This window comes from Chiloscyllium plagiosum, unplaced genomic scaffold (assembly GCF_037043375.1).
Source record: "Chiloscyllium plagiosum isolate Xiang-an unplaced genomic scaffold, Cpla_swu_hap1 HiC_scaffold_12, whole genome shotgun sequence".
In the NCBI taxonomy this organism is placed as follows: Eukaryota; Metazoa; Chordata; class Chondrichthyes; order Orectolobiformes; family Hemiscylliidae; genus Chiloscyllium; species Chiloscyllium plagiosum.
In genome coordinates, this window is record NW_028270150.1 from 71503898 (window position 1) to 71514792 (window position 10895).

Genomic DNA, 10895 nt, shown 5'->3' on the forward strand with positions numbered 1-10895 from the left:
AGGTTCTGGCTAATCTCGAGACTTTTGCAGTCTTGCCACCTGTCATAGACAAATCTCAAAGAATTTGCAGGGTGAAAATCAACCTATTTAGCAAGGTTATAATTTGCATCGCCATCAAGTTTTGGAGTGGGTCCATAATCATTTACAGCATTCCTAAGTTTACCCTCATCTGCATCATTCTCAGTTTTAAACATTGGATCAAATACTAATTGCAAATACTCTCCTTCACAATCCGAAAGCAAAGTTCTATGTTGTGTGGAAGTAGTAATATCAAAACCCACCAAGCCACTCATCAATGATATATACTTCACCTAATTAATGTGACTAAAGCAGGGACTGTGCCTCAGTCACATAGGGACCATAAGAGAATCCCAAAGTAATGGTAAAATTATATTCCTTATTCAAGCCAAGTCAGGCATTTATGAGTCTATGGATCCCCTATCATTGCTCATTTTGGATGTACACATGGCTACAGTTACACATACTGTGCAGGAATTATTCAAATGAGTACTTCTGGAAATCAACCTTAATTCCTCTTAAATAATTAACAAACCTCTCAGTTTTAGTCTTGAACGTCCATTATTTCCAAAATGTCTGTCTTTATAAACATCCATTATTTATTAACAGAAAATCCGTGTTTGGCACAGATAGCAAAATTGCAGTACTGCATAAACTTTTCTTTCAGTTAATAATTTCTTTATTTCCCTGTTCAATCCAAACCCTTGTTTCTGAGACTAATCAAAACTTTTGTTAATTTGAGATATAGAGATAGATATGCGCTGATAATTAAATTATGGCTTCCATTATAGGGATTATTTTCTTTCAGCAATTTGTTAAGGAAAATGCTTTCAATTCACATGCAAGGCAATGAAGGATCGCACACCACATCTAAATACAAGCTACACATCTGAGGAGCAACAGTCTCTCCACCTTATTCCCAAAATCGGAATATTCTTTAATGGTTATGAAAATATAACTGCAATCAAATTAATAAATTTCATTGACGATTTGTTTCATGGTCTTATTAAAATCTGTTTCATATAATTTATAAAATGTTAAAAGAGAGGATTAAGTGTAATATTAAACTCCTTTTTATATTCTCTTTGCAATTGTAAAGAGCAGTAACTAATTGCTGCTGTTGAATCCTGAGGCAGATTATCATTTAACCCTCACCCCCACACACAGATACACAAACTTTAGAAGAATTACAATTGCAACTCTTAAACATTGTTCCATTCCAGCCACTGTTAAGAACAGGTTCAGAAACTCTTAGCAAATCTCCAACGTATTAATTACAGTATTTTCTTACAAAATGGGAAAAATGTAGCAGAAAAATAATCATTCTTATTTTCCAAAATTTATGCAAATTGGCCCACTCGAAAGTATGTAGGAGATCGTGATTTTGATGTGCAAACCGTTTGGATGGATCCCATTGAGATTAACTTACTGCAAGCAGCAGGAAGATTAATTACACGAGCCTTCCCTTTTTATGTTGAAGGAAGTGTGGAGAGCAGCATACACATTTACATTCTGTGAAGCTATTTATATTTGCAATCAAGTATTTTTGTATTTATGCATGCTGATCAAAAAATGTTTATTCTGAATAAAGTAGACTGGGGAAGAGCATTTGTCACAATTTAAAATTTGCCACAAACACACAAACATTCTATTCTTGAAAAATTTCACTTGAATAGAAACAAAGGCACTAAGATTCTAATATGTTGGGGGTGAGATAGGGTCTGGATGTAACTGCATGAGGGGGGTAAGTCTAAAAGTCAACTTAATGGGTTGGACTTAGCTACCTTGACTCAATCCTACTAATTCAGTTTGACATATGGGTTTCACATTTCCAATAAAAGCAAAATACTGCAGATGCTGGAAATCTCAAATTGAAGCAGAAAGTGCGAGAAAGAAACTTGGCAGATTTGGCAGCATCTGTGGACAACAAAGCAGAGTTAATATTCCCCATGCCAGCTTTGGAGAAACAGAGACCTAACTGGCCGCTGAACTTGCTCAGTTTTGATTGCAGATCTGGAATAGGTCAAACAAAAGTAACACAAATACTAATGCTCTTTGAGAGGGAAAGCACCCTGCCTGGTAGCAAGGCTCAGTGGCTAATGGCATGGCACAAGTCAAAGGCTGAACTCCAACCCCATTCCCCATGACATCCGACTCAGCATTCAACACCTCATTTGCACACTAATGAGCCACTTTACCTGATTGATGTGAACATCTGGACACTGCACTATTACTGAAATGCTCAACAGCCATCAGTCCAGTACCAGTTCCTGACAGAGTCCATGATACATGAAAATCGTTGAGGTGCTGGAAGAGGATCAGGAAGGAGGATGGAGTCCTCCAAGAGCTAGTTTCTGACATGGAGAGAGAGATGAAGCAATCATCCTTCCCAGCAACCTCACATGACAAGTTTTGGAAGCAGTTCAGAATAAAATAAGAGACCAGATAATGGAAAAGACATCTAACCTGACCAAAAATCAGTATTACTGGTCTAGGATGGCTGTTAATATTGATGACAACTGTTGAAATTGAAAGGGATACTTTGATCAAAGTAGGCTGGTACCCCATCACCAATCAGCTTTTATTTACAAGTGCATAGCCTTTGACCATAGCAGAGCCTCTCACTGAGACAGGTATGAGAGTGTCAGCATCCACCCTTTTATGTCAGCCAGGTCTCCCTGATTGGACCAGATTAACAGCCTCAGTAAGGGAACTCCTAGGTCTGTGCTGCAGAAGGAGAATGTGGGTTCAATGTTCTAACCACCTTGACTCAAATGGACCTATAATCACACAACCCCATAGTCACTGTGTGCTCTGCTTATTGTTAGGATGACTGGAATTGTATAATGGAACCTCTAACAGCCAGTGGTGACAATGAGAGAGAGTAGCTGGAGCAGTTGAGCAGTTCTCTCTGGAAGAAAGAGTACCTTTGGAGTAAGGAGGACTGATGGGTGGAAGACAAAAGACTCCTCAACCCAATGTAAACAGCAGGCTTTTTTTCAATGTGAGTTACAAAATATCATTTTGATTCTGATACCTTAACTGATGAATACTGCAAAGTGCTTCCAGATATGTCTGGACATCTGAAGCACATCTTTAACATTCTGTGGCTTGTTGTATGACAGACCTGCTGGTCATTTGGCTCCATTTGTAATGCTTCTGTCTTATTAGAGTGCTAAGAAGTCTGATGAGGCACATCTTGTTTCCGTGAGTGGAACTTTATCAAATTTGGCATCTGAAACAGGCAAATCTGGAATCTTACAAAATTTCCAAAATACAAAAACTACCTCACAACTTCTAGGAAATCCACTGCACATATGATTGCCCTTGTTTTGATTGTAAAAAGTTTGAAAAAGTACTATTTATTTATTTCCTGTGATCACGTTCTGACTGCCTAATGTGCAGAGGGGTGACCCCCAGTGCCTATTCATTCTGGATATCATCTGAGGAGAAAGCTTCTCCTGCTCCTCGGATGCTGCCTGACCAGCTGTGCTTTTCCAGCACCGCACTCTCAACTCTGATCTCCAGCGTATGCAGTCCTCATTTTCTCCGACAAAAATGTTACCCCGAGCATAAATGCCATCTATGACTGGACTTATGGATCTTTATGCAGCCTACTGGGTGATCCTGGATGTGTGAAAGGTAGAACTCTGGAAGGGTGTGAGTGAAGTTGAGGCTATTCAGTTCCACAGCTATAGGTAATGCATGGCCAACAGATTCAGCAGCAAGCAGATCTTTCTAAAAGCGGCTACAAATGTTTGCCATCACTTGCCATGGCAATCTCAGCCGAAGGAACTATTGCAGCACGGAGGGATCAAGGAAGCAGGAGTGTGTCTATAAATTGTGTGAGATGAGTTGTGCTTCCCATGACCTCAGTCCATCTCCTGTATATCCCTGATCCCACCACAGCATGAAGTATTGCTTTAAATGCCTTCCTCACCTCATGTACCATCAGACACATCCAAGGCACCTCCATACTGGATAATGTCCATTTGAAACAGAGCCTCAAATAAAAACCATGTTCCCACAGGAACACTCTGAAAAATATTTGTCAGGGGAACCTGAGATTCTAGCTGCAAGAAATGAGCTTTTATTTAGGTGAGGCAATGAAAAATTCAAATACCCATCTGAAGTACTGCTCAAACACTCATTTTCTGGACAACTTTCCAAGCCACAGGAACTCTATGGTGCTCAAGTCAAATTTTGAGTCAAGTTTGAAACAATTTTAAAACACTTCACTGAAGTTACCAAAGGAAGTTCGTTGCAGCAATAAAGTAACTAACTGCATCCAATTAAGAAACCCTCAACTTTGAATAGGCTTCTTGGTGAAAATACTCTATGAAATCTAGAACTTAAAACTGGCTTTGTGTCCTGCCTTAAAATGTAAAATCTTTAACACGCTACACATGTCTGAGGTTAAAGTTCTTCCCATAGGTCTTCAGAGAGTGCACTGCAAGTCAGAGATGTCAAAAAGATCCAAAGTATACATTTGGCACATTATCCATAAGTACGTTACCAGCAAACCTAATATATGAAGGATATCACTGACATGAAGGACATCTCACAGAGGTCACAGCATTGAGTATAGGAGTTGGGAGGTCATTTTTCTGCTGTACAAGATATTGGTTAAACCACTTTGGATTTTGGGTTCAATTCTGGTCTCCCTCCTATTGGAAGGATGTTGTGAAACTTGAAAGGATTCAGAAAGGGTTTACAAGAATGTTGCCAGGGTTGGAGGGCTTGAGCTACAGGTAGATGGTGGGGCTGTTTTCCCTGGAGTGTTGAAGGCTGAGAGGTGACATTGCAGAGGTTTAGAAAATCATGAGGGGCATTGAGAGGGTAAACAGGTAAGGTCTTTTCCCTGGGTTGGGGGAATCTAGAACTAGAGGACATAGTTTTAGGGTGAGAGTGGGAAATATAAAAGGGTACCAAGGGTTCTTTCATGCAAAAGGGTGGTGCGTGTATGCAATGAGCTGCCAGAGGTGGAGGCTGGTACAATTACAACATTTAAAAGGCATCTGGATATGAATAGGAAGGGTTCACAGGAATACAGGCCGAGTACTGGCAAATGGGACTGGATTAATTTAGGATATATGGTCAGCATGGACGAGTTGGACCGAAGGGTCTGTTTCCGTGATGTATATCTCTGTGACTCTATGTCAAACTACTGGAGCACATAGCACTGAAAGGGCAGTAAGTACCCAAAGCCACATTATATAATTAAAAGATATAGGGAGGCTTGCCTCAGGATGAAGTATTAGCATCTTTGTCCACTTCAGACCCAATAGATGCTTTAATTACTTAAGAACGGAAATGCCTAATGTTGACTATATGAAGGCACACCACATCGAAATACAATTCAGGCTTCTTCAGGATTCCAAAATTTCTGCTGCCAAGTCTTATGGTCTTAGAGTCTTATCCTGAGAAGGATCCTCTTACCCCCACCCTCTGCTTTCTGCCAGTCAGCTAAGCTTCTATCCATGCTAGCACCTTGTGTCTAACACCATTGGCTTTTATCTTACTCAGCAGCCTCCTGTGCGGTACCTTGTCAAAGATCTTCTTGAAGTCCAGGTAGGTAACATCCTTGGTTGTCCTTGTTCTAACCTGCTCATTACTTCATCAAAGAATTTCAGCTGATTTGTCAGGCATCAGGTTCCCTTGATGAAACCTTGATGGCTTTGCCCTCTTTGATTAGCACTGCTGCCAGGTTCCCAGGTTCGATTCCAGCCATGGGTGACTGTCTGTGTGGAGTTTGCAGATTCTCCCTTGTCGGCGTGGGTTTCCTCTGGGTGCTCCGGTTTCTTCCCACAGTCCAAAGATGTGCAGGTCAGGTGAATTGGCCATGCTAAATTGTCCATAGTTGTTAGGTGCATTAGTTGGGGGGTGGGTTACTCTTCGGAGGGCCGGTGTGGACTTGTTGGGCCAAAGGACTTGTTTCCACACTGTAGGGAAACTAATCTAATCGTCTTCAAAAGTATTCAGTAATCTCATCCTTTGCAATGGATTCTGGGATTTTATCTATGGCTGAGGTTAGGCTAATTGATCTGTAATTTTCCTTCTCTTGCCTTACTTCCTTTGTAAACAGAGGTATCACGTTAGCAATTTTGCAGTCCTCTTGAATCCTCCCTGATTCTAGTGATTCTGAAAGATCATCACTATCTCTTCAACTATTTCCCTTAGACCTCTGCGGTTTAGTCCATCTGGTCCAGGTCATTTATCCACCTTCAGGACATGCAGGTTTTCTAGCACCTTCTCCTTGGTGATGGCCACCATACTCAGCTCTGCCCCCTCACTCTCTTGAATTTTTTGGGATATGACTCATGTCTTCCACCGTGAAGACAGACACAAAGTAATCATTCAGTTCCTTAGCCATTTCTTTTTTTTTCCCAACTACTATCTCTCCCGCGTCATTTACCAGCAGCCCAATCTCCATTTGTGCTTCTCTTTCGCTCTTTATATACCTAAAGAAACTCTGATAGTCTTCCTTTACATTACTGACTAGCTTACCCTCATATTTAATCTTGTCCCTCCTTATTTCTTTTTTTGTTGCCCTTTGTTGGTCTTTGTAAGCTTTCTAATCCTCTGGCTTCCTACTGCCCTTCCCCACTTTATATGCTTTCCCTTTTGCTTTTCTGCTATCCCTGTCTTCCCTAGTCAGCCATATTGTCTCATCCTCCCTGAACCATGCTTCTTTTTCCTGGAGATGAATCTCTGCTGTGTCTCCTGAATTACTCCCAGAAACTCCACCATTGCTGTTCCACTGTCTTTCCTGCTCAGCTCCTTTCCCAGGCAATTCTACCCAGCTCCTCCCTCATGCCTCTGTAGTTAACTTTATTCAGCTGAAATGCCATTACCTTTGATTCTCTCTCTCAAATTGCAGAGTAAATTTGATCATGTTATGATCACTGCTTTCTCAAGGTTCCTTCACATTAAGCTCCCTTATCAAGTCACAACACTAAATCTGGTATTGCATGTTTTCTGGTGGGCTCGATCACAAGCTGCTCCAAAAAGCCATCTTGTAGACTTTCCACAACTTCCTTTCCTTGCAAACCACTAACAACCTCATTTTCCCAGTCCACCTGCATATTGAAATCACCCATGATCACTGTAAATATGCCTTTCTGGCACATCTTTCTATCTCTTGGTGTGTCTTGCACCCAAGCTCCTGACTACTGTTTGGAGGCCTGTACATAACTTCAACTGTGGTTTTTTTCAGTTATGTGGTTCCTCACTTCTATCCACACAAATTCTACACCATCTGACCCTACTTCGTTTCTTACTATTGATTTAATTTCATTTCTTACAAATAAGGCAACCCCACTCCCTCTTCCCACCTGCCTATCTTGTTGATAGGATGTATTCCTTGAATATTCAGCTTCCAATCCTGATCCCCTTGCAGCCACTTCTCAGTAATGCTCTCCATGTAATACCTGCCAATTTCAATGTGCGCCACAAACTCATTTACCTTATTCTTTTTACAGCGTGCATTCACGTATAACACCTTCAGTCCAGTAATAACCACCCGCCTGCTCATCGTCATTTGTTTGCCCAGTGTACTTGAAATCTGATTGCTAGTTCGATGGCAGCCAGTGACAAGTGGCGTTCCGCAAGTCTCAGTGTTGGGACCACATCTTTTCACTTTATGCATTAATGATCTCAATGAAGGAATTTAGGGCATTCTGGGTAAGTTTATAGATGATACGAAAATAGGTAGAGACACAGGTAGCATTGAGGAGGCAGGGAGGTTGCAGAAGGATTTGGACAGGTTAGGAGAGTCGACAAAGAAGTGGCAGATGGAATACAATGTGGGAAAGTGTGAGGTCATGCACAGGTCATGAATAGAGGCATGGACTATTTTCTAAATGAGGAGAAAATTCAGAAATCTGAAGTACAAAGAGACTTGGGAGACCTAGTCCAGGATTCTCTCAAGGTAAACTTGCAGATTGGATCAGTAGTAATGAAAACAAATGCAATGATGGCATTTGTTTTGAGAGAACTTGAATATAAGGGCAGGGATGTACTCCTGAGGCTCTGTAAGGTTTTTATCAGATCACATTTGGAGTATTATGCGCAGTTTTGGGCCCCATATCTCAGCAAGGATGTACTTGCCCTGGAGTGTGTTCAGAGGAGGTTAACGAGAATGGTGTCAGGAATGAACAGCTTAACATATGAGGGACATTTGAGGACATTGGGTATACATTCCATGGAGTTTAGAAGGATGAGGGGGATCTAACTGAAACGTACAGAACACTGAATGGCCTGGACAAAGTAGATGTTGGGAAGATGGTTCCATTGGTAGGAGAGACTAGATCCGAGGTCATGGCCTTAGAGTAAAGGGAAGACCTTTAAGAATGGAGATAAGGAAAAACTTCTTCAGCCAGAGAGTGGCGAATCTATGGAATTCATTGTCACAGAAGGATGTGGAGGCCAGGTCATACAGTATATTTAAGACTGAGATAGGTTCTTGAGTATCAAGGGGATCAAGGCTTATGGGGAAAATGAGGTTGAGAAACTTAATAGCCATAATTGAATGGTGGAGCAGATGTGGTGGACTGAATGGCCTAATTTCTGCTTCTATGTCTTATGGTCTATGGTCGTCTTCAATAACCCTGTTATTGGAGAACAGCTGTAAGGAAAGGAGTTCGAAATGAAGCGTGTTAATATCAGGTAGCCAATTTATAACTGGTCTGCTTTTGTGTCTTGAAAGTACAGATCATCATTACATGCCTCATTTGCTTCACTCAGGGTCTAATTGGACAACAGTTGTACTCGTCATTGCTCCTTCCATCTTGCAATATCAACTTGCAAATTAGTCTGTACATTAATGAGGATTCAAATTTAAGAATTTGTATCAGTGGAGCAATGTTATTAATTTATCTTAGTATGTGGTTATGTGTTTTACTGTAGTTGTGTGAAAAATGTCTCCATAAATATGTCAATTTGAATGGCCTCACACTAAGAAAGCCTGCAAATCTAAAGAAAATGTGGTGTTTAATTTTCAAATTGAGATCACATTGTGAATTAATGATGAAGAGATGTAAAATATGAACCATGTCCTTGGTTAAGCTGGCCTGATACACACCATCAGGAAATAAATTTAGCGAATTCTGCAACAACTGTAATTCGGATCATATTTCATGATTGTAACAACTTGATGTATTCTTTACAGGTATAGGAGCATTTGAGGATTCTGGGTCTGTACTCAGTGGAGTTTAGAAGGATGAAGATGGAGTCTCATTGAAACTTACAGAATACTGACTATCCTTGATAGAGTGAAAGTGGAGAAGATGTTTCCTCTAATAGGAGAGACTACGACAAGAGGGCGCAGCCTCAGAGTGAAGGGATATCCCTTTAGAAATGATTTGAGGAGGAATTTCTTCAACAGAGAGTAGTGAATCTGTGGAACCTAATGGTGTGGAGGCCCAGCCCCTGAGTGTACTTAAGACAGAAATTGATAGGCCTTTGATTTGTAAGGGTATCAAAGATTACAGGGAGAAGGCAGGAGAATGCAGTTGAAAAACCATTATCAAACAGCAGTGTAGACTTTATGGGCCTAATAGCCTAATTCTGCTCTTATGTCTTTTAGTCTAATGGTTGTCTACAGTCAATAGGTGAAAAAAAAATCTGATAATCAAAATATTAATCATTATGCAAACTGTGAGTTTGATGTTCTGCACATGTGTATTAGTCTTCTGGACACAGGACACAACACAAAAGGTAAATTTCTTGGGATTGTCTGGAGGAGCAGGAGATTAATATCAATCCAGAGACAGGCCTGATTATATCTCTTAATAATATAAATTTGGCTGATTTCTTTCAAGCCTCAATATACAATGGGCTGAATTAACAGCTAGAATTATGTCATCCACACTTGTAAAATCAGTGTCCAGCTCCTTGGTTTGATTAGAAGAATAGCTGTAAGACAGAGAGAAACAAAATTATACCTCCTAACATAAAGAAAATAATCATACATGAGCCATGTAGAAAGCTATGTTCATCAATACATAAAAAAAAATGGGAATTCCACATATTGTTTGTTGGCTTCATTATAAAATACAACCATGAATGGCCGATGAGAAGGTCAGTATGAGAGTCACCGGTTGGTAAGTTGTTAGTTTCTATTTAACCAGATTGGAAAAAAAGAACTTGAATGATTTAACTGGTTGGTCTGATGCTTAGTAGCTCTTCTTAGTTGTCAATTTACACGCAATTACTAACTTATAAAGTATTTTAAAATAAATAATAAGACATTTCCAAGGCAGATGGGACTTGAACACAGATCGCTTGGCCTAAAGGTAGGAACACTTTCACTACATCACAAGAGCCTCCTCTTTCAGTTTGAATGAACTTTAGATTGCAGGATGACTGATTTTATAAAGCAATAGAACACCACAGCATGTGTAGAACAAATTCTCACATCAAACATTTTACTTATTTTCCAATTAATCAAAATAAAACTTAAAAATGTAGGGACAAAATGTGCTGTGGGATCCTATTCAGGTCTAGAATGTACATGATACTGAAGGAATTCAGTTCTTATGAGGCTGGGGGAATGAAGTTAAGACAATAATTACAAATGGTACATGTGTTTGATAAGATAAATTCTGAAATGACAATCCTCTTGATGGCTGACTCCAGGATCTTCTGCTTCCAAAGCAAGCTTTAAGCCCAGGAATGCCTAAATTCAAACCATAAAGCAAGATAGTGTTGTACAAAGCCCATTTAAGGCGTATTGCAAAACCTCTCCAGATCTATGAAAACATTGGATCCAGACATTTAAGATAATGTAGTTGTCTCAATGGCAGCTGTTACTGAAGCCTTATTTTTATATTTTTCAGCAGCTTGCTTTGTATTTCTCAGAGTTACGTCTAATTACT